Source organism: Podarcis erhardii, assembly GCF_964252035.2.
Source record: "Podarcis erhardii genome assembly, chromosome: 10".
NCBI lineage: Eukaryota > Metazoa > Chordata > Lepidosauria > Squamata > Lacertidae > Podarcis > Podarcis erhardii.
The window spans coordinates 37,804,390-37,829,037 of NC_138500.1; the positions used below are offsets into that span (position 1 = coordinate 37,804,390).

The 24,648-nt window shown below is 45.5% G+C and overlaps 2 long non-coding RNA genes across 3 annotated transcripts in view; one reads left to right on the forward strand and one right to left on the reverse strand.

Annotated features, from left to right (window-relative positions):
- Positions 1-24,648, forward strand: part of LOC309351013 — a 224,287-nt gene that overhangs the window by 152,279 nt on the left and 47,360 nt on the right. The window lies entirely within an intron of this gene.
- The window catches only part of LOC309351007, a 207,516-nt gene continuing 186,651 nt past the window's right edge, over positions 3,784-24,648 (reverse strand). Inside the window, exon 6 of the long non-coding RNA XR_014160629.1 lies at positions 3,784-3,921. This is a non-coding gene — a long non-coding RNA (uncharacterized lncRNA). The remainder of the gene's footprint in view (positions 3,922-24,648) is intronic.

Consider the following 24,648-nt stretch of genomic DNA (forward strand, 5'->3'; position numbering starts at 1 on the left):
ACAATACAAATAACGAGTGACACATTTGGTGCAAATGATGGACTAGCCTTGGTACAACAATGCCGCATTGGCTTGTTTTTCCTCTTTTCAATTTTCCATGTTCCCTCCCTTAATTCATTTGTGTGCCATTATCTTTGTCATAATGGAAACATCCTACAACTTATGAAGCTACTCTGTGGGTTGGTCCACATAGAACGCTAAACCGTTATGTGCAATGTTATGTGAGCTAGGCTACCCACTGCCCCTGGGCTCATGTCCCCCTCATACGCGGGCACACTTCCATTAAAAACAACAAAACAAAACCAAAACTGGAACTTGCCATGTTGTCTGAAACCAGAGAAACTACTATAGTTAGTGAAAACCAGCCAACTTCAAACCATCGTTTATAAACTGGCATGTTTTCATTAGCCACACTTAACCATGGTTTATGATATGCACAACACACTAAGCTTCTGAACTCCTCACAGCCAACCTGGAGAAGGGACAGGATGCATGTTCATGTATGTGGAAGCTAGGCTTGTTCTCACAATACTAGGCCATGGCTTAGTGCTATGTCTGAAGGGAGCTTTTGACAGCGGGTATAATTGCCAGTTGCCACTGTCTTACAAGGATTTTTCTCGCTGTATTGGTCATAGAATTTTTGTAGTGGGCAGAAGCGGGAATGGGGAGGTTATTTTGAGAGGATTCTCTTTTTTTGGAGTTTATTTCTCCTCCAAAGCTGAGTCAGAAAACTGCAGCAGCTCTAGACAAGTTGTATTCAGTAATTTTTATCATACTGATAGCATTACCTTTCTCAAAATACACACTGCTGGAATAAAAACAATTTATTCCTTGTGAGCACCAGCTGCGGTAAAAAGAGCATGGCCAGAGATTTAGGATTCATTTGTTAGTGCATTTCTCTGATGGTACAATCTTATTATCTGCCTCACTGTTTTAAGTATTAAGAAGTCTCTGAATGATTTATATGCATTTGTAAATGCCTTTTTCTTCTTCTTTTGCTGTGGCCACTCTTTCTGGGCTTCTAGCCCTGAAGACTAAAGCACCTTCCTGTGGGGCAGAAGGGATGGGGGGCTTCCTCAACACAGGAGAGTCCCACTGAACTGCCTCCTCATCAGCAACTGATGAATGGATTATCATTTCCACCAGAGAGCTTGACAACCACTGTGATCTCTGGCAGAAAATGAAGTCCTCAAAGCTGTGCATTAATTGCAGCCAAAGTGTGGTCCTTTGAGGTCTCCCTTGTGCTGTGGAGATCCCTGCATTGCATGGGGGTTAGACTAGAGGATCCTTGGGATTCTTTCCAACTCTATGATGCTGTGGGTCTAACACACGCTATGCCCTATCCCCCGCACTATGTTTTTGGTGTTGGGAAGGGAAAATATTAAGGAGTGGCAAGGAGCACAGAGGTGAGCCTTCAGAGAGGGTGGCTGTTTTCACTTTAAAGTGGACCCTCTAAGCAAACTTTTTCAGCAGGGGGCTGGTCCACTGTCCCTCAGACCTTGTGGGGGGCCGGACTATTTTTTTTGGGGGGGGGAATGAATGAATTCCTGTGCCCCACAAATAACCCAGAAATGCATTTTAAATAAAAGCACACATTCTACTCATGTAAAAACACCAGGCAGGCCCCACAAGCAGTGCTTTACTTTGAATAATCACCCCATTCTAAATAATCTTCAAAGGCACCTCCTTGGGAGTAGGGGGCATGAATGATTCATAGATCCCTTGGGATTCTTACTCCTCCTTACCTGGCTATGATGTTGAGATGCTGGCAAATCAGTTCATATATTTACTTTCATATATTTAGAGATTTCCAAACAATGCTTTGCTGTTATTATTTCTAGTTAAATTTATCCCACTGGCATTGATGTTGCAAGTAAAGTCTGGAAATTATCTCTCCTGCTCTTTCTCTCTCCTTGCTTTCCGAAGTGTTTATTCACCAGAGTCCTTTAATTTTGAGCCCTGTAGACAAGAGCTGCTCCTTTGGCTTCATAACTCAGGTAGCTACAAGGCTGCAGAAATAAAAATGAGAAACAGTTATGTAATTGAGAGACAATGAAAATCTCTATCAGCCCTGACAAACAATTGTTTTCCTCACTGCCTCCAAAATGTAATTATATGGGCCTCTCTTGCTTTCATGTATCTAATTACTGAATTACTATAGATCATATTGTCTGTGCCGTATCCAAACTGCAGCTTCTATTGCCTTCCAAAGGGTTTATTGTTCCGTATCAATTTAGGATTCTCTTTTCCCACACTTCTCTTTCATGCTTCCCTTTATGTAACCCTTACAAAATATCAATAACATGCCCTGAAGAGGTTTAGACCTTGTTTCAATTTTCCATGACTGTCATGGTGTCCTTTCATCTCTGGCTATGAGCTATTATTTTCATAGATCTTGTGTACATATTACCCCCACATTTGCTTACAAATGCTGAATGGCATCCTTAGGCAGTGGCACTTAATAAATGTATAGGTTAATGATAGCTTTAGTTGGGAGGACTACATGCAAACAAACGTCTCTCTGCGCAAATTATATCCATGCCATCTTTCTTTTTAATTTTTAGGTTTTTTTAATTCCTCATTGTACAGCTTTTACTAGCGCTTTGGATGATGAAAGCTCATTGAACATTATTCTCAACTCACTTTCCAAATTAAAATGCCTGAGCTAAAACCTTATGATGCTGCACATCTTTTCCACTCCTGCCATTTGTTGCAAATTAGTGTTTTGAAAATGAAAATAATGGTACTGGGAGGAGAAAATGCTTGTTTCACACTTAGGTGTCATGTGACGTGCCCTAGATAATTTAAAGACGCGCTGAAGCATGTGAGCCGAGTGCGAAAACAGAATCATGACAGGCCTTGTAAAAGATGCGTGATTCTCAGTGATGTCTGCATAAATGCAGTCCCATTTCATCTAACATATTCATAAGCATGTTAATTATGTGAGTTTTCATGAGGAAAATACATTGTGTTCTTCATATAAAGGAAATATTCTAAATTCTCCATAGCTTAGCTGATTTCAGTTTATGAAACAGCAATGTCTTCAGCCTGGGAGAAAAGGCATTCTTTCCCTGTGTTGTGTTATTTGGTAAAACCTGGACATTACTGGCAAACTGCAAGAATTTCTAACTGTAAAAGGAGATGCTACAGTCTAGTGGCCCCTTAGAAGGTGTCTTCTGTATGACCTACCCTCCAACATTTTTCTGATGAAAAATAGGGTCGTCTTGAGGAAAACTTCTTAAGGAGCTTCTTTCCCAGAAAAATTGGCCTGGTGTCTTCATTATACACCTTTAGGCACCAGGCGAAAAAGTTCCCTTTTAACCAGGCCTTTGGTTGACCGGATTGACATCCGACATCCTATACCCTTTTAAAATGTGGCTCTTTTTTGGGGGGGGGGAGGGTGCTATTGGGTCATTGTTCTTATTTTGACTTTATATATTGTAATCTTTTCTGTGAACTGCCCTGCGACCTCTGGGTATAGAGCGGTATATAAATTCAATAAATAAAATAAATAAATAAAAATGGGATATCCCAGGATCAAATCAGAAACCAAGATGGCTTCTGTAAATCTGTGACTGTCCCTAGAGGATAAGAACTAGGGACACTTGGGAGGGGGTATCTGATAGGGTGGATCAGAGGTTCTTCTCTGACATCAGAGAAGGACATCCAATGTTGGATCCCCTGTTCCTGCCATTGCAGCAACTTACATATCCCTGGCCAAACTGACTCCAGAGTTTTGGCATCACTAGGGCTCCAAAAGGGGTATGCCTGGGGTGGCTCAAAGTGTTCCAGCTTTGATGCCTCTACCAACATCTTTGTTCTAGATTAATAAGATGCCTTGCAGCCACTGACAAATGAGAAAGCATTCTGGGGAAAAGAATGTATCATCATGTTGAGACTTTAGCTGAGGTCTCAAGCCACCTGGAAAGGAAGAAATTACCAAATCCATCATTAGAATCAGCTTTGTGGTGACAGCAAAGGCTGGGGAAGAGAAGGGATCCAATGATATCACGTGCCATTCTAGAGAAGTCAAGGAAGTTAATGGATCTGTTAGTTTGATTATTGCTGCAACTGTGGCCCTATCACACCGCTTTACACAATCATGCCTTCCCCCAAAGAATTTGGGGAGCTGTCATTTGTTATAGGTGCTGAGCTACAATTCTCAGGGCATGCAAACACAGTAGTTTAAACCTCAAATGAGTGTGTCTATAATAGGCTTCCAAACATTCTTGAAATTACTACAACAACCAAAAGCCACAATCTGCAAGAGAACTTCAGTGAGTTCAAATGTAATAGATTTTCAGCATTTTCATGCTGGGTGAGGCAGGCAGACCAGCCACACAAGTATAATTGTCATGTTCAAATGCAAGAATAACACCATATGGAACATTATGCTAATGTGTTATCACACTAATTACTTCTTATATTACTCACCCTTGGAGCTAACAAAAACCTGCATGTCTGCCTAGAAAAAGTACTTGAAAAGTTTTCATGCTGTTGTTCTGCTTGGACATCTATATCTATCCATCCTTTCTCTCTTCTAAAAAAAATAATTGGACCAAAATGTACACAGAAAAAAGAGCCTTTAAAATCATATAGGTGTTTATTTGCTAATGCTAGAGGCCTGCAAACCCAGATGGGTGAATTGTTGTCAGAGTGCCTCAGACTAAATGTTCCATTGAACATTTGAACACCTCTGGTATACATTTATCTATGGATATTAGAATTGGGTACTTTCTAGTTGAATGTTGTTGTTATTTAGTCGTTTAGTCGTGTCCGACTCTTCGTGACCCCATGGACCAGAGCACGCCAGGCACTCCTGTCTTCCACTGCCTCCCGCAGCTTGGTCAAACTCATGCTGGTAGCTTTGAGAACACTATCCAACCATCTCGTCCTCCGTTGTCCCCTTCTCCTTGTGCCCTCCATCTTTCCCAACATCAGGGTCTTTTCCAGGGAGTCTTCTCTTCTCATGAGGTGGCCAAAGTATTGGAGCCTCAGCTTCAGCATCTGTCCTTCCAGTGAGCACTCAGGGCTGATTTCCTTAAGAATGGATAGGTTTGATCTTCTTGCAGTCCATGGGACTCTCAAGAGTCTCCTCCAGCACCATAATTCAAAAGCATCAATTCTTCGGCGATCAGCCTTCTTTATGGTCCAGCTCTCACTTCCATACATCACTACTGGGAAAACCATAGTTGAATTCTAGTTGAATAGTTGAATAGTTCAGTGCAAATTTGTGTGTTTAGTGATAAAGGGCAGCAGCAGCTAAAAAATGGATGCAGCACATGGTTGCAGGAGCATCAGTCTAGGTCCACTGCCATGCACTGCTCCACACTGAGCTTCTTGCACCTCACCCCTTCTCTTCTTGGTAAGTGGCAGAGACCTACAATGTGGGAAGCTAGGAGATCTAGGGCAGCCTACTCACACCACCACACTGGCCACGATTCCTCTTAGCAGACTGTGTGGAAAATAAGTGGTGCTATGGCACCGGTCCTGCCTCTGACACAGAATACTTCATCCTTTCTATTGTGCACATACATCACAAAGAAATCTGAGCTTGGCTGGCATTTATTTAGTTTACTTTTCTTAACCCCATAGCTGCCCCATGGCAGAGAACTTCTCTGAGTGGCTCAGACAACAAATACAACAATTAAAATACAATGCTGAAAACAATAAAAACTATTAACAACTAAAAAACAACAACACAATAGATCCATAGACACAGAGGTATTAAAAAAGCCTGGGGGAGCTAAAAGGTTTTCAGCTGGTGCTGAAATGACCCAGTGGGTCTCTGGAGAGTGGGGGGGGGGCTGCTGGGTAAAGCAGTGGCTCTCAGCTGAACTCCAGCTGCCTGCGTTGCTGCTGCATACTGGGTCTGAAGGAGGAAGCACAAGGTGGTGGTGAGGTGTGCACAAGCATTGCATCGGCTCTGCTGGTGTGTTTGCACTGCCCTGACGTTGCCGCAGCAGCTGCCCGCTTTTACACGCTTCCTCCAGTCTCCTGCCAGCCCCAGAGCTTTAATTCTAGTTGTCGACATTATTGGAACAGTATTTTTTGTCCAGATTGGAGAGAGAGTGGCAGAGAGGGTGTTTAAAATGTGTTTAGAGGGTGCTCCCCATTTATGCGATTTTTGCTTATGCTCGTGGGGGCCTGGAATGTAACCCCCACGTAAGTGGGGGGATGCCCGTACTGCACATCTATGTCAAACTGAGTTTTTATTATTATCATTCAGGCCATGCCTTTTCTCCCCTGTTTAAATGACAGTGAAGTTAAAGACAGGAGATCTCTTCTACCTGGTTACATTTCTTGATGCATATTGTTTTACCCTGACTTTCTGACACTTGATTATGTTTTTGTCATTTTTCTACATGTACATGAAATTGTATTAACAAATGAATTCGATTGACATTCCATTTTAAATGGGCTGCCCTCATAAATCATGTATTTCACCAAGTTTCACAAAGGCCTATACCACTCATCACTGTCATGCTAACTCAGCCGGGGTTAATGGGACAATATGGGTGCAGGCTCCTTTTTGTTTTGGATGGCCAATGATATGTTTGGTTTTATAAGCACACCTTGAATACTCAGTCGCTGTATTCGGGGCCAGTGAGGAAATTTTCCTGCAGACAATTTGGGCCTGCTTCGTAGCAATCACCACAACTTCTTGGCAGATAAGGCATTGGGTTGGATCCTTAGACTATTAGGTACCCCACTAAAGGGGTCCAGGAAGTTGTGTTTCTGTCCGGAAGCCCACAGGGGAGTTAATGGGCCATAGCATCCATCCAAATAGCAGTCCTGATAGGATCACCCTGATTTGATGCTGGTCGACCCAGCCTACTGGTTGATTCCAGATACATACCCAAGGGCTTTGCCATAGCTTACTTACATCTGTGATGAATAAATTTTGTGGACTATTTTAACCGAATACCAATTTCTTCCTTGGCCTGTCCTGTGCTGCTTCCTACACCTGGCCCTGGAATATAAGAGCAGGCAAGGCACTGGCCAGGGGGAGTCACTCTCTCTCCACCCTGCCTCTGCCATGCATCTGGAAAGACACTCCATCATGAAATACGTTCATTCAAAATGTGGGGTGATGGGAGGATATGGTGACTGCAGACTCTTGCTATTTCTGCTGCATGAAACAGCTGAGACTATTACAGTTAAATAAGGGAAAAGAGAGAGAAAGATGCTGCTGGTGCCTCTACTTTGATGGTGAAACCTCCTTCCTCTTTTCTTTTTTAAGGTTCATTGGCCCCTGAATGTCATAAAAAAAGAGGTACTGCTTGACTGTAAAAACAAACAAAACAAAACCTCAGAGCAGATTACAAAAAGAATAAATATCTGTATCTAGCCAACCTCAGCTTGAAAAGTCTGTGTTGGGGGCTCCTTGCTGATATGTGTTTTCAAGACGCATAGAGGGAATGCTGTCATGTCCTGTCACTCCTGGGGGACTTCTGCCACGCACACTGAAACGGTGCACTGGAGCACCATGTGTCATGCTAGCAGCTCAGGATACACAGTTTTAAAGCAAACCATTTGGGGCAGGGGAACAGAGATGGCACACAACCCCTTAGAGCACCACGTAAGTTGACCACTTAGAGCAAATGTTTATTCTAAATGTGTTTCTGGGCAGATTTCTAAGGATTTCCCTGTAAATATCCACCTGGAAATGGAACAGTATGGATTTAGTTCCAATCTTGCTGAAAATGGGGGTGGGCTGGACTTTAATGGGCCCATCCATCTCTAGTCTGAACTCTGGAAAGTACTCAACAGTGTATGCAAAATGACCCACATTAGCCAAACCCATTCCACATTGTGCCTGGGGAACCTAATCCATCACTATTTTGGACTCTCTGAAATATCTTTAATAAAGAAGTCCTGGGTCTGTCCATTTTAAATGTCCTTTTTGGTAATTCCCATTAAGTGTGTTCTGGTTTACTTCTGAGTAAACATTTGCTGGAGCATGCTGTTGAGATCCTCCTGGGAGCCAAGTGAAAGCAAACCAGGTAGCTTTCAAGCACTTCAGTGAAATTAAGGTCAGATCCACACCATACATTTAAGCACATCCAATTCACATTTCAAAGCACATGGCTACCCTCAAAGAATCTGGATATAGGATCTTGTACCTCTGTGTAGGGAAAATATGGTTCCTATTATTCCGCAGGGCCTGCAAGACAGAATTGCTGATCGCTGCTGCCGCTTTGCCGTGCGTTTGTGGGGAGGGCTCTTTCCCCTGCAGGCCCATTTTCCATCTTGGGCCTGGGGACGGGCCCCAGACTCCACCCCAGCATAAAAGACTCCAAGGAGGCCCGGAACACTGCTGCTGCCGCTTTGCCGGTGAGTCTTGGGGAGGACCGCTCCCCCTGCAGGCCCATTCTCCACCTTGGGCCTGGGGGCGGGCCCCAGACTCCACCTCAGCATATAAGGCCCCAAGGAGGCCTTGGAACATCGCTGCTGCCGCTTTGCCGTGCGTTTGTGGGGAGGGCTCTTTCCCCTGCAGGCCCATTTTCCATCTTGGGCCTGGGGACGGGCCCCAGACTCCACCCCAGCATAAAAGACTCCAAGGAGGCCCGGAACACTGCTGCTGCCGCTTTGCCGGTGAGTCTTGGGGAGGACCGCTCCCCCTGCAGGCCCATTCTCCACCTTGGGCCTGGGGGCGGGCCCCAGACTCCACCTCAGCATATAAGGCCCCAAGGAGGCCTTGGAACATCGCTGCTGCCGCTTTGCCGTGCGTTTGTGGGGAGGGCTCTTTCCCCTGCAGGCCCATTTTCCATCTTGGGCCTGGGGACGGGCCCCAGACTCCACCCCAGCATAAAAGACTCCAAGGAGGCCCGGAACACTGCTGCTGCCGCTTTGCCGGTGAGTCTTGGGGAGGACCGCTCCCCCTGCAGGCCCATTCTCCACCTTGGGCCTGGGGGCGGGCCCCAGACTCCACCTCAGCATATAAGGCCCCAAGGAGGCCTTGGAACATCGCTGCTGCCGCTTTGCCGTGCGTTTGTGGGGAGGGCTCTTTCCCCTGCAGGCCCATTTTCCATCTTGGGCCTGGGGACGGGCCCCAGACTCCACCCCAGCATAAAAGACTCCAAGGAGGCCCGGAACACTGCTGCTGCCGCTTTGCCGGTGAGTCTTGGGGAGGACCGCTCCCCCTGCAAGCCCATTCTCCACCTTGGGCCTGGGGGCGGGCCCCAGACTCCATCTCAGCATTGGAGCCCTTGGAATCATTGCTGCTGCCGCTTTGCCGTGCATCTGTGGGGAGGGCTCTTCCCCCTGCAGGCCCACTTTCCATCAGGCCAGGGGGCGGGGCCCACGCTTACCACTGCCGCAGCTTTGGGGGACACTAGTGCTGCTGCAGTGGTTGTTTGAAGTGTTTTTATATGTTTTAAACGGTTTTTATTTTTTGCTTAGTTGTACCACCATAAGCGGTGGTTTTTATCTATGTATTTTTATTTTGTTTTGGTTTATTTTGGGTCAGGGTTTTTTTGTTTTGGTTTATTTTGGGTCAGGGTTGGGTGGTTGTGGAGTGGGGTGGGGATTGGTTTTGTTTTCATGTAATTGTTTTTATTTGTTTGTTTTTATATTCTGTAAATGGAGGCGAATATTAGGCTTGGGATTCCTACTGTGCAGGGGCGAGGGAGGTATGGCGGTGGGGGCAGATGTCATAGGCGAAGGGGATCGAGATACGGATATGCTCGTACCCCTTCCAATCTGCGCCCCATCCCGAGAGACGAGGGTAGGGTGAGCAAGGATTACTCACCTCCGTCACTGGTGTTGTGCAATGCCAGGTCTATAGGCAACAAAACCGCCACCCTGCGAGATTTCTTCACCTCGCAGGGGGTTGACCTGGCATGTGTGACTGAGACCTGGGTGCGTGAAGGGGATACTGTTCCCTTACGAGAGATGGCGCCCCCGGGTTTCTCCGTCCTTCACCAGTCGCGGACTGTGGGCCGGGGGGGAGGGGTGGCGTTATTAATCCGGGAAGATTGTTCTTTCAGGGCTCTACCTTCGCCATCGATCCCCGGCATTGAATGTGTTGGCCTAGTGTGGGGCTCCGAGGTGAGCTTGGCTGTCTGGCTGGTGTACCGGCCACCTAGCACACCAGCAGCCACCCTGTCAGGCCTGCTGGAGGCGGTGGCTGGCTGGGCCTTGGAGTTCCCTAACCTATTGGTATTGGGGGACTTCAACATCCATGCTGATGCCACTCCCTCCTCACAGGCTCTGGACCTGGTGTCTTCCATGGCGACACTAGGGCTCTCCCAGTTTGTTTCGGGCCCCACACATCAAGCAGGCCACACGCTGGATTTGATCTTTGGCATCGGTATAGATGTGATCATGTTTCCTTCAATGAAGGTGCCATGGTCTGATCACTATGCTCTGAAAGCCAGGATTGACGTTCCACCCCCACCCTGCTTGGGTGGCGAGCCAATTTGGGCTCGCCCGCAGAGGCTGATGGACCCTGATAGATTCCGTCAAGCCTTGCGGGACCTTTCTCCCCCTGGCGACTCATTGACTGAGCTTGTTGAGGCCTGGAATACCCAGCTCCTGGCAGCCATCGATGAGATCGCACCTAAGCGCCCTCTGCGACCCCGCAGAAACCGGGCTCCCTGGTTTACCGAGGAGCTCCGGAAAATGAAGCGGGACCTCAGACGGCTAGAGCGAGTATGGCGGGGTGCCCGTGACGGAGCTTCAAGAACATCTTATAGGGTTTTTATGAAAACCTATGAGATGGCAGTGAAGGCCGCTAAGAAGTCCTACTTCTCGGCCTCCATTGCATCCGCTAGCTCTCGCCCGGCGCAATTATTTAGTATAATTCGGTCTTTAACGTCCCTTGAAGGACAGCCAAATTTAAATAACAATTCGACACACAGCTGTGAGGCATTCGCGAGCTTTTTTGCGGAGAAGGTCTTGTTGCTCCGCCATGACCTCCCTGCCAATTTGGATACAATAAAGGAACTGGAGGCCCCTCGACTGTCCTCGGGTTCAGTATTAGACCACTTTGACTGGATATCCCCAGCTGATGTGGACAGACTCCTCCGAGCTGGAAAGCCCACCACCTGTCCTCTCGACCCGTGCCCGTCCTGGCTGATTAGAGCGTGTCCAGACGAGGTGCGGGGCCCCCTGGGGGATATCATCAATCTGTCTCTTGGCGCTGGGACATTCCCAGGGGAACTGAAGGAGGCAGTGGTGCGCCCGCTCTTAAAGAAAACATCATTAGATCCTTTAGATCTATCCAATTACCGCCCGGTTTCGAATCTTCCATTCCTGGGTAAGGTGATTGAGAGAGCGGTTGCTGAACAGCTTGGTAGGTTTCTGGATGAAACATCAGCTCTGGATCCATTCCAGTCCGGCTTCCGCGCTGGTCATGGGACCGAGACGGCTCTGGTCGCCCTAACAGATGATCTCCGCAGGCAGCTGGATCGAGGCGGGTCGGGGCTGCTGATTCTTCTAGACCTGTCAGCAGCCTTCGACATGGTCGATCACGAACTCCTAGACCACCGCCTTGCCGACGTGGGGATCCAGGGCACAGTCCTTCAATGGCTGCGCTCGTTTCTCTCTGGTCGGGGACAGAGGGTGGCGCTTGGGGGGGAATTGTCATCCCGCCACTCCTTGGTGTGTGGTGTGCCCCAGGGTGCAATACTCTCCCCGATGCTTTTTAACATCTTTATGCGCCCCCTCGCCCAGCTTGTCCGGAGTTTTGGGCTGGGCTGCCATCAGTATGCTGATGACACCCAACTCTATCTGTTGATGGACGGCCACCCGGACTCGGCCCCAGACACACTGATCAGATGCTTGGAGGCTGTGGCTGGATGGTTTCGTGGGAGCCGGTTGAAGTTAAATCCTTCGAAGACAGAGGTCCTCTGGCTGGGACGGGACGACTTGGGACTGAGGGGGCAACTCCCATCTCTTGCGGGGGTGCAATTAGTGCCAGCACCATCCGTTAAGAGTTTGGGTGTAATCTTCGATACCTCCCTCTCTATGGAGGCGCAGATTGCAGCTATAACAAAGGCGGCATTTTTTCATCTCCGCCAAGCTAAGCAGTTGGCTCCTTACCTCTCTCGCCCTGACCTAGCCACTGTGATCCACGCGACGGTCACCTCCAGACTGGATTATTGTAACTCGCTCTACGTGGGGCTGCCCTTGAGACTGACCCAGAAACTCCAACGGGTGCAGAATGCCGCAGCGAGACTCCTTACGGGGTCTTCGCTTAGAGATCACATTCATCCGGTGCTATACAAGCTGCACTGGCTCCCGGTGGAGTACAGGATCAGGTTTAAGGTGCTGGTTTTAACCTTCAAAGCCCTATACGGCCTAGGGCCCTCGTACCTACGGGACCGCCTCTCCTGGTATGCCCCACAGAGGAACTTACGGTCTTCAAATAAAAACACCTTGAAGGTCCCAAGCCACAGAGAGGTTAGGCTGGCCTCAACCAGAGCCAGGGCTTTTTCGGCTGCGGCTCCAACCTGGTGGAACGCTCTGTCACAAGAGACAAGGGCCCTGCAGGACTTGACATCTTTCCGCAGGGCCTGCAAGACAGAGCTGTTCCACCTGGCCTTTTGTTAGGGCGCAGCCTGACTCCCTCCTTTGGCAATCTTTTCAAGACTTTAGCTTATGGTTGCCATTAATTTTGTTTTTAACTCATTTTTATAATGTTTTATAATGTTGTATTGTTTTAGTGTTGTTAGCCGCCCTGAGCCCGGCTTCGGCTGGGGAGGGCGGGATATAAATAAAATTTATTATTATTATTATTATTATAATTGTTCCACCAGGCCTTTGGTCAGGGCACAGCCTGACTCCCTCCTCTGGCAACCTGCATAGAATCTTGCTTAATTAGTTGCCATTAATTTGATTTTAATTGATTTTTATAATGAAATATTTTTAGAATGTGTGAATATCTGATTGTTTGATTGTTGATTGTTGTTAGCCGCCCTGAGCCCGGCTTCGGCTGGGGAGGGCGGGATATAAATAAAATGTATTATTATTATTATTATTATTTGGGAGACGTCATGTGCTTCAAATGCACATTGGATGTGCTTTCAATGTATGCACAGAGAATACGACGATGGAGCTAGAAAGAGGACAACTCTGTCCACATCCTGTGGTTTGCAGAAACTGTTTTGCAAGAAGAGAGAGTTCTTGTTTACTTTACCCACAGAGACTTCCTCAACCCCTGAATAAAAGCCTGCTGTTGTTTTGGGGGTGGGTGGTGTGTTTTTTTGTACAAACAGCTTAATACACAGAACCCACACCCAGGTTCATTGAAGTAAATGGCAAGACTGCTATTGACGTCACTTGTCTTTTGATCGAGTCCAGAAGCAAGGCTTCGCTAAACCCTTAATTCTTCAAGGCAGGGTGACTCATTCTTTTGAAAGAAGACAAATTACCTTGCTGAATCATGGCTTAAATCTCTCAGATTGGCCATAAGAGCCTATCTTGTTCTAGGAAAAAATAAAGACGGGGCTGGTTTGCATGGTTGGAAATATTAAAATGCTGCATGTGCAAATTGGAATGGATTTATGGACACCCTTCCACTGTGCCTGTGATGGGACATAGCTGAACCTTGCCTTAGCTTTAGCAGCTCCAAACTACCTTGTTCTGGCCACAGATCATCATTACTGGACTTTCTTTACTGCCATTCTTAACCTAAGAGCATAAGAAGAGAGCCTGTTGGATTAGGCTGGTGGCCCATCTAGTCTCAGAAACCTCTTCTAAGTCACCAACCAGATGTCCATAGGAAGCCCAAAAGCAAGACCTGAGTGCTGAGGTTGTCGCGGAAGAATTCAGAGTGGACCTGGCCTCTCCAAACTGCCCAGGCTTTTTTTGCAAGGATTCTCTGAACTAGCTTGGAACAAATAAGAGATGGGGGACTTTGCCAACCTTTCATTACAAACAGTTTCAACATGGATTTAACAATGTTCTTCTTTTGAAAGTGCATGCTTTCGCTTAGCACTCAGAAGAGACCATGTTTTGCTAAGCACTCAAACTGAATATCTGTGGTTGACAATACAATTTTATGTTGTGTAGGACTCTAAATTATCTGCTGGAATTGACTACATAATTAAGGCCTAGCAGGCAGCAGTAAGAAGGCATGTAGCTCTGTATTATACCTGTAAACAATGTCAAGTGTCTTCACTGATATGCATACAAATGGGACTTGTCCATTTATTAATATTTACTGATGTCATCCCCCCTCCTCACCACTGCAAACAGTTTAAGATGCCTCTGAGATGAACTGTCCTGCTGTGAAGTTTGCCAACATTCCCCCCCCCCCCCGAATATAATGATGAGGTGATGGAAATGGAATCTTCCCACTGAGTTTTAAAAATCTAGAAATGAGTTGAAATTAGTGAACCTGAGCAGAGGGAAGAGGGAAACCCCAACTTGCAGGATTAAGTACACAAAAGCATTGTGCAAGTATAGGAGAGATCACACTTCATATACACTGACTGTAGCCCAGGGTGTGTCCTGCTGGTGGCTTTCTGCAGATGAAAGCTACCACAAGGTTCATGTTGCAGGCTTTGTCCCTGAGAAAAATGGAAAACCAATTCACATGACCCATATTTGCCCTGGGCACATAATTGCTTCAATGTGCATCTATGAAAGAGTACTTGGCACACAATCAGATTAGCTTTCAATCCTTGATGAGGTGGTGAGTGAAAAAGATGGATCATGGCAAACGTTCCATTTTAAACCCAGTTACAAAGTTTCTTCTGGGTTTTGGGTGGGGTGTTGCAAAAAGGCCAGAATTCATGGCAGTTTGTATCATTACAATATTTAATGATGCAACTATTACCTACTTCTTTTACAGCTTTGATTGATTGATTGATTGATTGATTGTATAATAGAGACAGTGGTGCTCATACTAACTTTAAAAGCTTTCATTTACTGATTCTATAATGGATCCCAGATTGGCACAATAAGTTTTTTAATATAAAAAAACTTCAATTGCTCTGGATTATGTGACTTGGAGCCCAGGAAAGGTTTTCAGGTTAAGTGTTGTTACTACTGCTTCTGCTTTTTAAAAATAACATTGTTTTGTTTTGTTTTGGTAAATTACTTACTTACAAACTCTCCAAAGGTCAGATTCATGTGCTTTTTCACACAGCATTCAGAAAAAGTCACACAGGCAGTAAAACTTAGCTTAGCTACAGAGAGGTTTATTAACTCAAGAGTGGCTTGTTGTGTAGTCTGAGCTTAGAGCAAGCGGCTCAAAACTCTTTACACGCTAAGCTTAACAGGTAGACAGGGGTATAACAATAAGCATGACTACCCAATTCATCCCAAGGTAAAGAATGTGACATAGCTAAGCCTGGCAGAACAGGTTGCGTGTCGAGGTCCCCAATATACCCCAAAGGAAAACACAATTGACACTTAATTTTTGTTTAAATTTTTTGGCATAATTTTGGCCACAACTTTATTCAAATACAGCAATGTGAGTGGTTGCTTAGGCATTGGTAGCACTAACTGCCCCCGCACAGGGACAGCTCTGACATTCGCACCCCCCGCGAAGTCAGGAAGGGTAAGTCACCTGGGGAGAGAGACGGGACTGGGAACCATGCCTCACCTCTCCCCAGCATGCTCCCAAGGGCTTGCGTGGCCCTAGCCCCTTGCCAGGGGGTTTCGGACAAAAGCATGGGGGAGCCCCTGGGTTCCTTTAACGGTAAAACCCTTCAGCAGCAGCAGCAGCATTTTGGAGGGGCAGGCACAGCCGAATCCATACCCCTCCACCAGCAGCAGCATTTGGGGGGGCAGGCACAGCCGAATCCATACCCCTCCAGCAACCAATTCCAGACCAATGCCTAACCGCAAACCTTACAAGTTGTGACGATTTGCTACGCAGTAGGCAAAAACCAAGTGGCACACACTAATCAGCCAAATGGCAAAATTCCTACCGGGCCCCTGCCCCAAAGCAGACAACCCCATGACAGGCAATAGCAAGGTCAAGCAAACAGCCTAACATTAGGGAAGGGAGGGCGGGTGATCCGAAGCACACAGCGAAAGAGGACGTCCGTTGCTGCGTGCCTTGTATTTAACAAATAGGGCTGTCAATCACTAAATGGCAACATCTAATTTTCCCCAGTAACAGCCCGCCCCTGCTTACGAGTTGGCCAAACCATCTGCCCAGAAACAGCAAGGTGTCCTGGAATCCCCAACCGCAACACGTGCTCTCCGTGATGGAGAACACGCTTTACTCTATGGTATTAACCCCTTCGTGCTCTAACTGGACTAAGCATGTTGGTTATATGAGGCTGGTTATCCCACATTCTCAACACTCCTTAACTGGACTTTAACTTGCCACCACCTTCCCTGGAAAGGACTTTAATGCTACATACTGCTCCTTATTTGTTCAAACTTCCCCTGCATGCACTTTATTTCCACAGGAAGGATGTACACTCTGCTTCCCTGCAAATACTTTGATTTGTAACCAAAACATTCTCTAATTAAAAAGATTCATTTGTGGGTTTTTTTTAAAAGATTCATTTGTTTTGTGACAGAGCGAGGGGTGGGGTTGGACAAGTGACAATGAGTCTCTTTGTATAGTAAGTATCTATTTTGTAATAAATCATTTTGCTTTTTAATTTGGGAATTCAGAGGAGAAATATTGGGTGGCTTACTTATGTGTTACAATAAACTGTTTTAACCATTTCCTTACATGCACACATTAAAAGCTACAGCAGCTGCTAGGTGGGGCAAGACAGGCAAGGTAGCTCTGAGCCACATGAAATTCCAGAGAATTTGCAAAAAAAGGTGTGTGGATCTGCTTCCAACTTACCCCTTTTCTACCAAGGGATATATAGTAAATGCACAGGAATGCAGGAAAATGCTGCCACTGTTATTTCTACCTTGTTCTTTTGCGAACTCATCAGTGAATTTCTAAAATGAAAAGTTTGGGCTCTGTGCCCGTCTAGATATGAGTCTGCATCCTTCCCCAAACTCAGATTATATTTTTCCAATTCACAGATATTTTTAGGCTGAATAATTGTGTGTGTCCATCAGAATCATAATGGCAGCATCAGTGAAGAATAGGTTTCACTCTCTTGGGTGGAGATGGCGTGCAAGTTGCCTTCCTGCCTGACCCTCCATGTGCCACCATTGTTTCATGTTGCAGAAAGTGCAGTCTTCGGAGTTTGTGCAGATGGAAACCACAGATGAGATTTCCCAGTATTGATTAGATTTTTCTTTTCTCTTTCCAACATCTGAATCGTAACGGGCTAAATTATTAGCTGAAGCACACACTTTTCATTCCCAGAGATTCTATTAGGGCCATCCAGCATCCAGCATGGTGGTATCGATTAGGAGCAGGCTCACGCCTGCTCTGCCAACCACCTGTTTTTCCCCTGCCGCAAAAGATGTTTCCATTCACATACGGCTGCAATTGCTGTTGGGCAAAAAAGAACATGCTCTGGGGGTAGGGATGATGCATTTTGCCAAGTTGTTCAAATGACCATTAAGACACACCATTTTCTTGAACAGGTGTGTGTGTGTGTGTGGCATCCTTCCTTTTTATTACTTGTACCTCACAAAGAAATAAGAGCACTTGGGGGGGGGGAAGAGCCATAATTGTGAAAGAAGCACCACTTGCAGTTGTATAGGTGAGAAATGAATTTGTTCCATTTCTCATGGCCTCCTTGGCTGTTTTTCTCAGCTTGACACACTGAGGAAGCAGAGAATGAAACCACATGAAACGCTTGGTAGAGAAAGGCCTTTTGGCTTGCCTTCCTGCAATTGCATTTTAAACATGTTGCTTCCACCTTTTTTATAGCACTGCAGAATTTATGCCATCCATTTTTTTTCAGGTCAAAACCCAGGACGCCCGTCTTCTGCAATGCACTCCTGGGCATGTCATGTGAGCAGTGCTGCAATCTTGCCCCCCCCCAGGTGCCTCCCAAAATGGCCACCACAATCTCGCATTAATAAACAGGATGTTCCATTTTTTCCAGAAAACTTGGTAGATATGAAAATTACAGCTGCTGCCCCTGCAGCAGCGGCAGGGAACTTCCCTCAGCCCCAGCCAGCATGGCCGGTGGTCTGAAAGGCATAGGTTCCCCACCCCTCCTACTCTAGGTACAGTGGTACCTTGGGTTATAGACGCTTCAGGTTACAGACTCCACTAAACCAGAAATAGTACCTCGGTTTAAGAACTTTGCTTCAGGATGAGAACAGAATTCACGCAACGGTGGTGCGGCGGCGGCAGCAGCAGGAGGCCCCATTAGCTAAAGTGGTACCTCAAGTTAAGAACAGTTTCAGGTTAAGAACGGACCTCCGGAACGAATTAAGTTCTTAACCCGAGGTACCACTGTACTGCACTGTGTGCTTTAGGGGAGACTGGGGAACCTCAGGCCCAGGGATGCGGCCTTCCTGGCTTCTCTGCCTGGTATCTAGGATTCTCCACAGGCCACACTCTCACTTGCCTTCCTCCCTCCGAAGGTGGTAGACTCTCCTTCATTAGGGAGGTTGGATGCCTATCTGTCATGGATGCTTTAGTTGAGATTCCTACATTGCAGGGGGCTGGACCAGGTGGCCCTTGGGCTCCCTCCTAAGTCTACAATTCTATGGTCTCCTAAACAATAAGGTGCCAGACAAAAACACCCCCCTTCTCCCAAGGCCTTTGACTAATTAACAATCTATGGCTTTTTAAACTGGGGGTGTTGACCCCAAAAGGCAAGCTGGTCTGGAAGCCCTCCTTGCAGCATATTGATGGTCAAGATGATTGGTAGCAGCTGTAGCACTGAGCTCATATGTGTTTCACATGCTTAGACGTATCCACAGGCCCCAGGCATAGCTAGAGGGGGAGGTAATGAACAGCCACCTGTGTTCCCAGGTGACGTGGCCTGCCTGGGCTTATAAAGGTTGTGAGTATGTTTCCAAGACCTCACTGTGGAGTCTGTCTCACGGAATGCTGTGAGCAAGGCCAAGCAGGGAGCTGTTGGACCTTTGCTGTAAGTTTGTCCACTTCTTTAATAGACCTAACCATTCTGATGGTTTGGGCAACTTTCTTTGGAATTCCTGCATATATGAACCTCTGTGAGCCCTCCTCTGGCTCCGCAGGGTGCTTCATGGGTGTGTGTGTGTGTGTGATTGTTTGTTTGTTACTATTTTATGCAATTTTGTGTTTTTGTATTATAAACTACCCTGTGATCCTTGGATGAAGGGCATTATAGAAATTCAATGAATAAGTAAATGAAATGAAGTACGGTAAACTCTGTCAACAACACTGTTGGAGGCAGTATGCCTCTGAATGCTAAGTTGCTGGGAGTCACAGGTGGGGAGAATGCTGTTGTATTCAGGTCCTACCATGGGCATTTTGGCCACCATGAGAATAATAGCGATGGAGCTTTGGCCTGATCCTGCAGGGCTCATCTTATGTCCCTATCTTTGGTTTCAAGGGAATACCCTCCCCCTACTATGTTAACAGTAAATAAAATATTCTTACACAGCCAAATTAATGATGATATTTCATCAAGGTTTTTTTTAAGCTTTGTTTGTTATCTATCTCCTTTCAAACTTTGCGAAGGGCGAGCTGAATAATGTGATTAAGAGGCTGAGCTCAGTTAAGTTTCCAAGAACTGGGTCATTATTGAGATTAAGTGCTAGATTAAAAGGATTTAGGAAAGTGGTAGGATTTGATTTGCATATTGCTCTGAAGACCTTTGACTTATGCAAAGCTTCCTCTTAAAGATTATCACGCCGGAGTATTACATCAAGCAATTTAGTAGTTGCAAATTACTCTTGTCTTCTTTGACCTTGTGTATGGTATAGCACCAATATTTCTAAACTACATTTATTTTCTGTCGTTGGCAAAATGTACGACTGCCCCATAGAACAGAGTTGGAATGGAGAATATGAATAACCACCTTGTGAAGACAAAATAAAAAAATTCCTTCCAGTAGCACCTTAAAGACCAACTGAGTTAGTTCTAGGTATGAGCTTTCGTGTGCATGCACACTTCTTCAGATACACTGAAACAGAAGTCACCGGACCTTTCTATATAGTGAGAAGGTGGGGAGGGGTATTACTCAGAAGGGGGTATTACTCAGAAGGGTGTAATACCCCTCCCCACCTTCTCACTATATAGAAAGGTCCGGTGACTTCTGTTTCAGTGTATCTGAAGAAGTGTGCATGCACACGAAAGCTCATACCTAGAACTAACTCAGTTGGTCTTTAAGGTGCTACTGGAAGGAATTTTTTTATTTTGTTTTGACCATGGCAGACCAACACGGCTACCTATCTGCACCTTGTGAAGGAATGAACTTTCCCAATACATGTCTGCAGGGTCCTAACTGAGAAATTCTTCATTTAAATATTTGTTAAAGAAAAGGCAGGGTGGGAATTTTAAATCTAAAATGTCAGTAAATTCTTTGAAAGACGCCATTTAATTTTCGGCAGCTGCAACACAGCGAAATTATTTTACCTTGCATTTTGTAGCAATAGATAATACGGGGAGGGGGGGAGAGAAAGATAAGGGAAGGCAGCTTCCATTCTGCTTTCTACTAGGGATGGGCAAATTTCTACCAGTCCTTTGTCTTATTGTTCTGTTCATTCACACTGCCATACTTTTCCCATTCCTCCTAAATTTCACCAAAACTAGGAGAATTTCTAATCTTAATCTTGAAATTGGAGTTATTCAGGAATAGTAGTTGCTGAGATCCCAGGACAGGGGATAGCTTAGCCTGGTCCATGAGGATACTAAAGGGTAGGTTTGGGGTTTCTGACAAGTGTCAAAAAGGGGAACGTAATAGAGAAGGCAAAATAGAGGCTTATTTCTGCCCTTTGGTAGAAATGAACTACTTTTGAAATTGGAGAGTTTAAACTCCTCGTTTTGGGGGAAGAGATGTAAACAAATAAGTTGCAGTGTGGAAACCTGTTTCTAGTCAACAGAACCTGCAAAATTTTCACACCTTTAATGGGTATTCTGAGCTGATATTAAAAATAATTTTGATTCAGAAGCCAGCTGTGTGTTTGGAGCTGAAGAGTGGTGGCAAGGTGGTTTAAGAAAAACCTTTGTCAGAAGTTCTTCAGTTTAAGATGGGGTGGATGGATGGAACATATTTATTAGTAAAGAAAAGGGGTGCCTAAGAGAACTCTTCTCTTTACCACTAAGTGAAATGTCTCATCCCCAGATAGTTTTGGGGCCAGTTGCTGTCAACCTGATAACATTGGCAGTAGAGACACTCCTCTTTATTTCTCCAAATCACGTACTTATTCGCATTGGCCAATCACTCATACCTCAATTGCAGTCTATTTCCTGCCATCACCATTAACCTGACTTCGACTCTTGTCGCTCTGGTGCATACCCTCTATTACTTTAAAATACCAGGCTCAGCTGGCTAGCCATTTTACCTCAGTGCTTTATATTACATTCCTACTTTATAATACAGAAGCTAGATTAAGTCATTTCAAATTATTCTCCTGTCACCCTCAGGTTCAAACACACATGCCTCACTCGGGCTGCCGAACCGCCATTGCTGCTGACATATAGTTTTGAACACGGAATTCAGAAGAGCTGCTCATGAAAGTAAATGAGCTTGTACATAAGCACTTTCCAGGAGCAGGGAGGGAAAGGCCCAATCCGTCTCTTGCCTCTGTCAATGTGAAAGGTCCATTCACGGTCCCCTGAATAGCCTAGAGGAGGGGAAGCTGGCATAGTGCCCTCTGCATATTGTGGACCCTCAACTCCCATCAGCCTCAGTCAGCAGGGCTGATGGAAGCTGTAGTCCAGAACATCTGGAGGGCACCACCTTGGGTACCCCTGCCCTGCAGAGAGCCAATATGGTGTTCTGGGAGCCTGAGGCTTTTTCATTCATTCATTCGTTTAATTTATACCCAGGGAGATAACTCAGTAGAGTGTGAGATTCTAAATCAAGCCCCATGTTGGGCAAAAGATTCCTGCATTGCAGAGGGTTGGACTAGATGACCCTTGTGGTCCCTTCCAACTCTACAATTTATTGATTCTAAGAAGCACAAGGCAGCATACATGGTTTTCTTCCCCTACCTGCTTTTTATTTTCACAACAACCCGGGGAGATAGGATCGGCTACGCGGTAGCGACTGTTCCAAGGTCACCTGGGGAGCTTCTGCTCCGTGATTTCAGTCATGGGATTTTTGTCTATCACATGGCAGTGTATGTTTTGACTCCAGAGAGTGGGAAGTGACGGAGACAGGATGTTTGTGTCACTGTGTTCCGTGAAGTGGGACTATTGTCCTTTGTTCTTTTTCTCTTTGCTGTCTGATGCTAGAGAGAGGGGGAGCCATGTTGCAGTGCTCCATGTGTGTGTATATGTAAATAAAGCAGATTAGCCAAAATGCTGAGTTCTGTCATGCAAACTGCAGACTCTGCAGATCCCTAAGTGTGCTGGTGTCTGTTGGCATCGGTCGCTGTGATGTTTGGGCAGAAGGAAGCTTTTGAAGCTCCCGAACGAATGACCAGGAGGAAGATAACATGCCACTTGGGCATGTGTCTCTGCCAGGGTCCTACTCAAGAGTAGGTTGAGCTCCTGAAAGCTTCATGGCTCAGTGGAGTTTTCAACTTGGGTCATCACACTCTAAGTGTTTGGCACCCTAACCACTTCATCACACTGGCTGAAGGATTCCAAAGCAACGCAAGGCCGGCTTTTCTCCAACATTTTAAAGATGGCCTGCATCTGGACACCCCTGTCTAGAAAATCACCCACATGTCATGTTAAAGGATTTGTCTGAGCACATTAATGCTCTAGTTGCAGGTGGTGGCAGTGGAGTGCATGCAAACTATTGGTACTCAGCAGCTCTTTCTGATAGGACTTTATTGAATGGTATTAATCATTCTGAGGAATGATTTTTTTATATTTTCTGATGTTTTGAATTACCATGACTTTACTGAATTTTCTTTATCACGTAGATGAATTTGCTGTTTGCTTTATTTATATGCGTTTGTGTTTGATAGTACAATATTGTAATGGTGTGTTTTTTAATGCTTTTGTGATTTTTATGAGCCGCTTTGAGCTCACCATTTGTTGTTGAAAGAGCAGAATAGAAATATTAACTCCTCTCACACATTACGTTCCTCCTCAGACTCCCAACATTCCCTGTTTCACATGGGAAAGATCTGTAGGGAACATTAACTTGCATTCAGTGGGGATAAGGCTTGTGCCTCTCTCCCTGTCCACATTTTGTGTTCTTGTGTGTTTAGACAAATGCACATACAGATACATTTTACACATGTGAGCATAATCTACTCTCCATCCCCATTCATTTACAGGCCTTTTGTAACAGTATTTCAACCATTATGAAGATGAAAGCAAAAGGGGTAAATCTAGTAGTAGCCAGGTTCCACCTTGGTATAACTTCCTGGCCATTATCAGTGGAAGTTGCTGTATAACAAAGGACACGAGCAGCTAAATCACTCTGTGTGATCAAAGGAAGGTATGTAGCATCAGGGCAGAATGGAAGAGGCAAGGAAGAAAGGATGCAGAATACATGTGAACAAAGGAACATATTACCTCTTCATGTGCTGTAGCCACTATGTAGAGCAAATTGGGAGCAGGACCATACTGAACAGCCCCACCATTGGTGTTTGTTCCATGTGCTAAACCATTTGCGGCTCCCCCACCCAGTGTTATTTATCAATGTACACGTGTTTGTTGATGAAATAACCTTCTCCTAAAATCTGCCTTGTTACATATACTTAGCTCAAATTTTTTTGGTCAGTGTTTAGCTAAGTGCGCGCTCATAAAACATTGCAGTAAAATAATTGTGATTATGCCCGAAGGCACAATCTCATCAAGATTGCTTCTCAGAGTAGGGAGGGTTCAGTGCTTGTTTCTCTTATTTCAAGCAGTGTTCTGATCAACATTCAGGTGCATATTACGTATAGTATTTTATTATTTCTCATTTTTTATTAATCCAGACACCACATTATGCCAAAAGTGGCTAATCTATCAGGATAACATCTTTAAATCAGCCCTTAAAAACTCAAATGCATTCACCTCCCTGCAACCTAAAAGCAAAATCAGCTCCTCCAAAATGTCAAAAGAAAGTAGGAATCACCAGAGCCCCACTATCTCATTGACAGTGACCCAAAGATAGCCACCTTCCTAGCTGCAGCTGCTTATAAAGTTCCCAGGCTGGGGTGAAGGAGCCCAGGTATAAAAGCTCGCCATGCCCAACCTATCCCAATGTCCTCAGAACCAGGGTTGTCTTTTCCCATATTCTCAACAAATCTGCAAGTGAACACCCTGCAGTCGTCTGCCAACCCTGATCACTCTGAGCTAGCAACATCTGGGAAGTTGTAATGAGGAGCAGAGGTGCCAGATAGGATGCTGCTGAGCATCCGTTTCTAGAACAGCACAGAGGACAGTGGTTCCAATTATCTAATGAAAGGTGAGCCCTGAATTCAAAGCAAGGAATGACTGCAAGGTGAATGGCATCAGATGCATAAAACAGACACGTGGCAAGTGAGAAAGGCAGGGGGATAAGTGCAAGTCAGGAATATATCTTAATCAACTGAGAAGATGTAAATCAGAATTTTCTTACCTCTAGAAAATGTAATTGCAAAAACATTAACAGAAGGAAACTAGTCTATATCATTCACAATATTAGTCAGTGTTTGTCACAAACCTCCTGACACCACAAATAATTGATTTTTTTTTTACTTTATTTTTGGACAGGATTCAGTGCT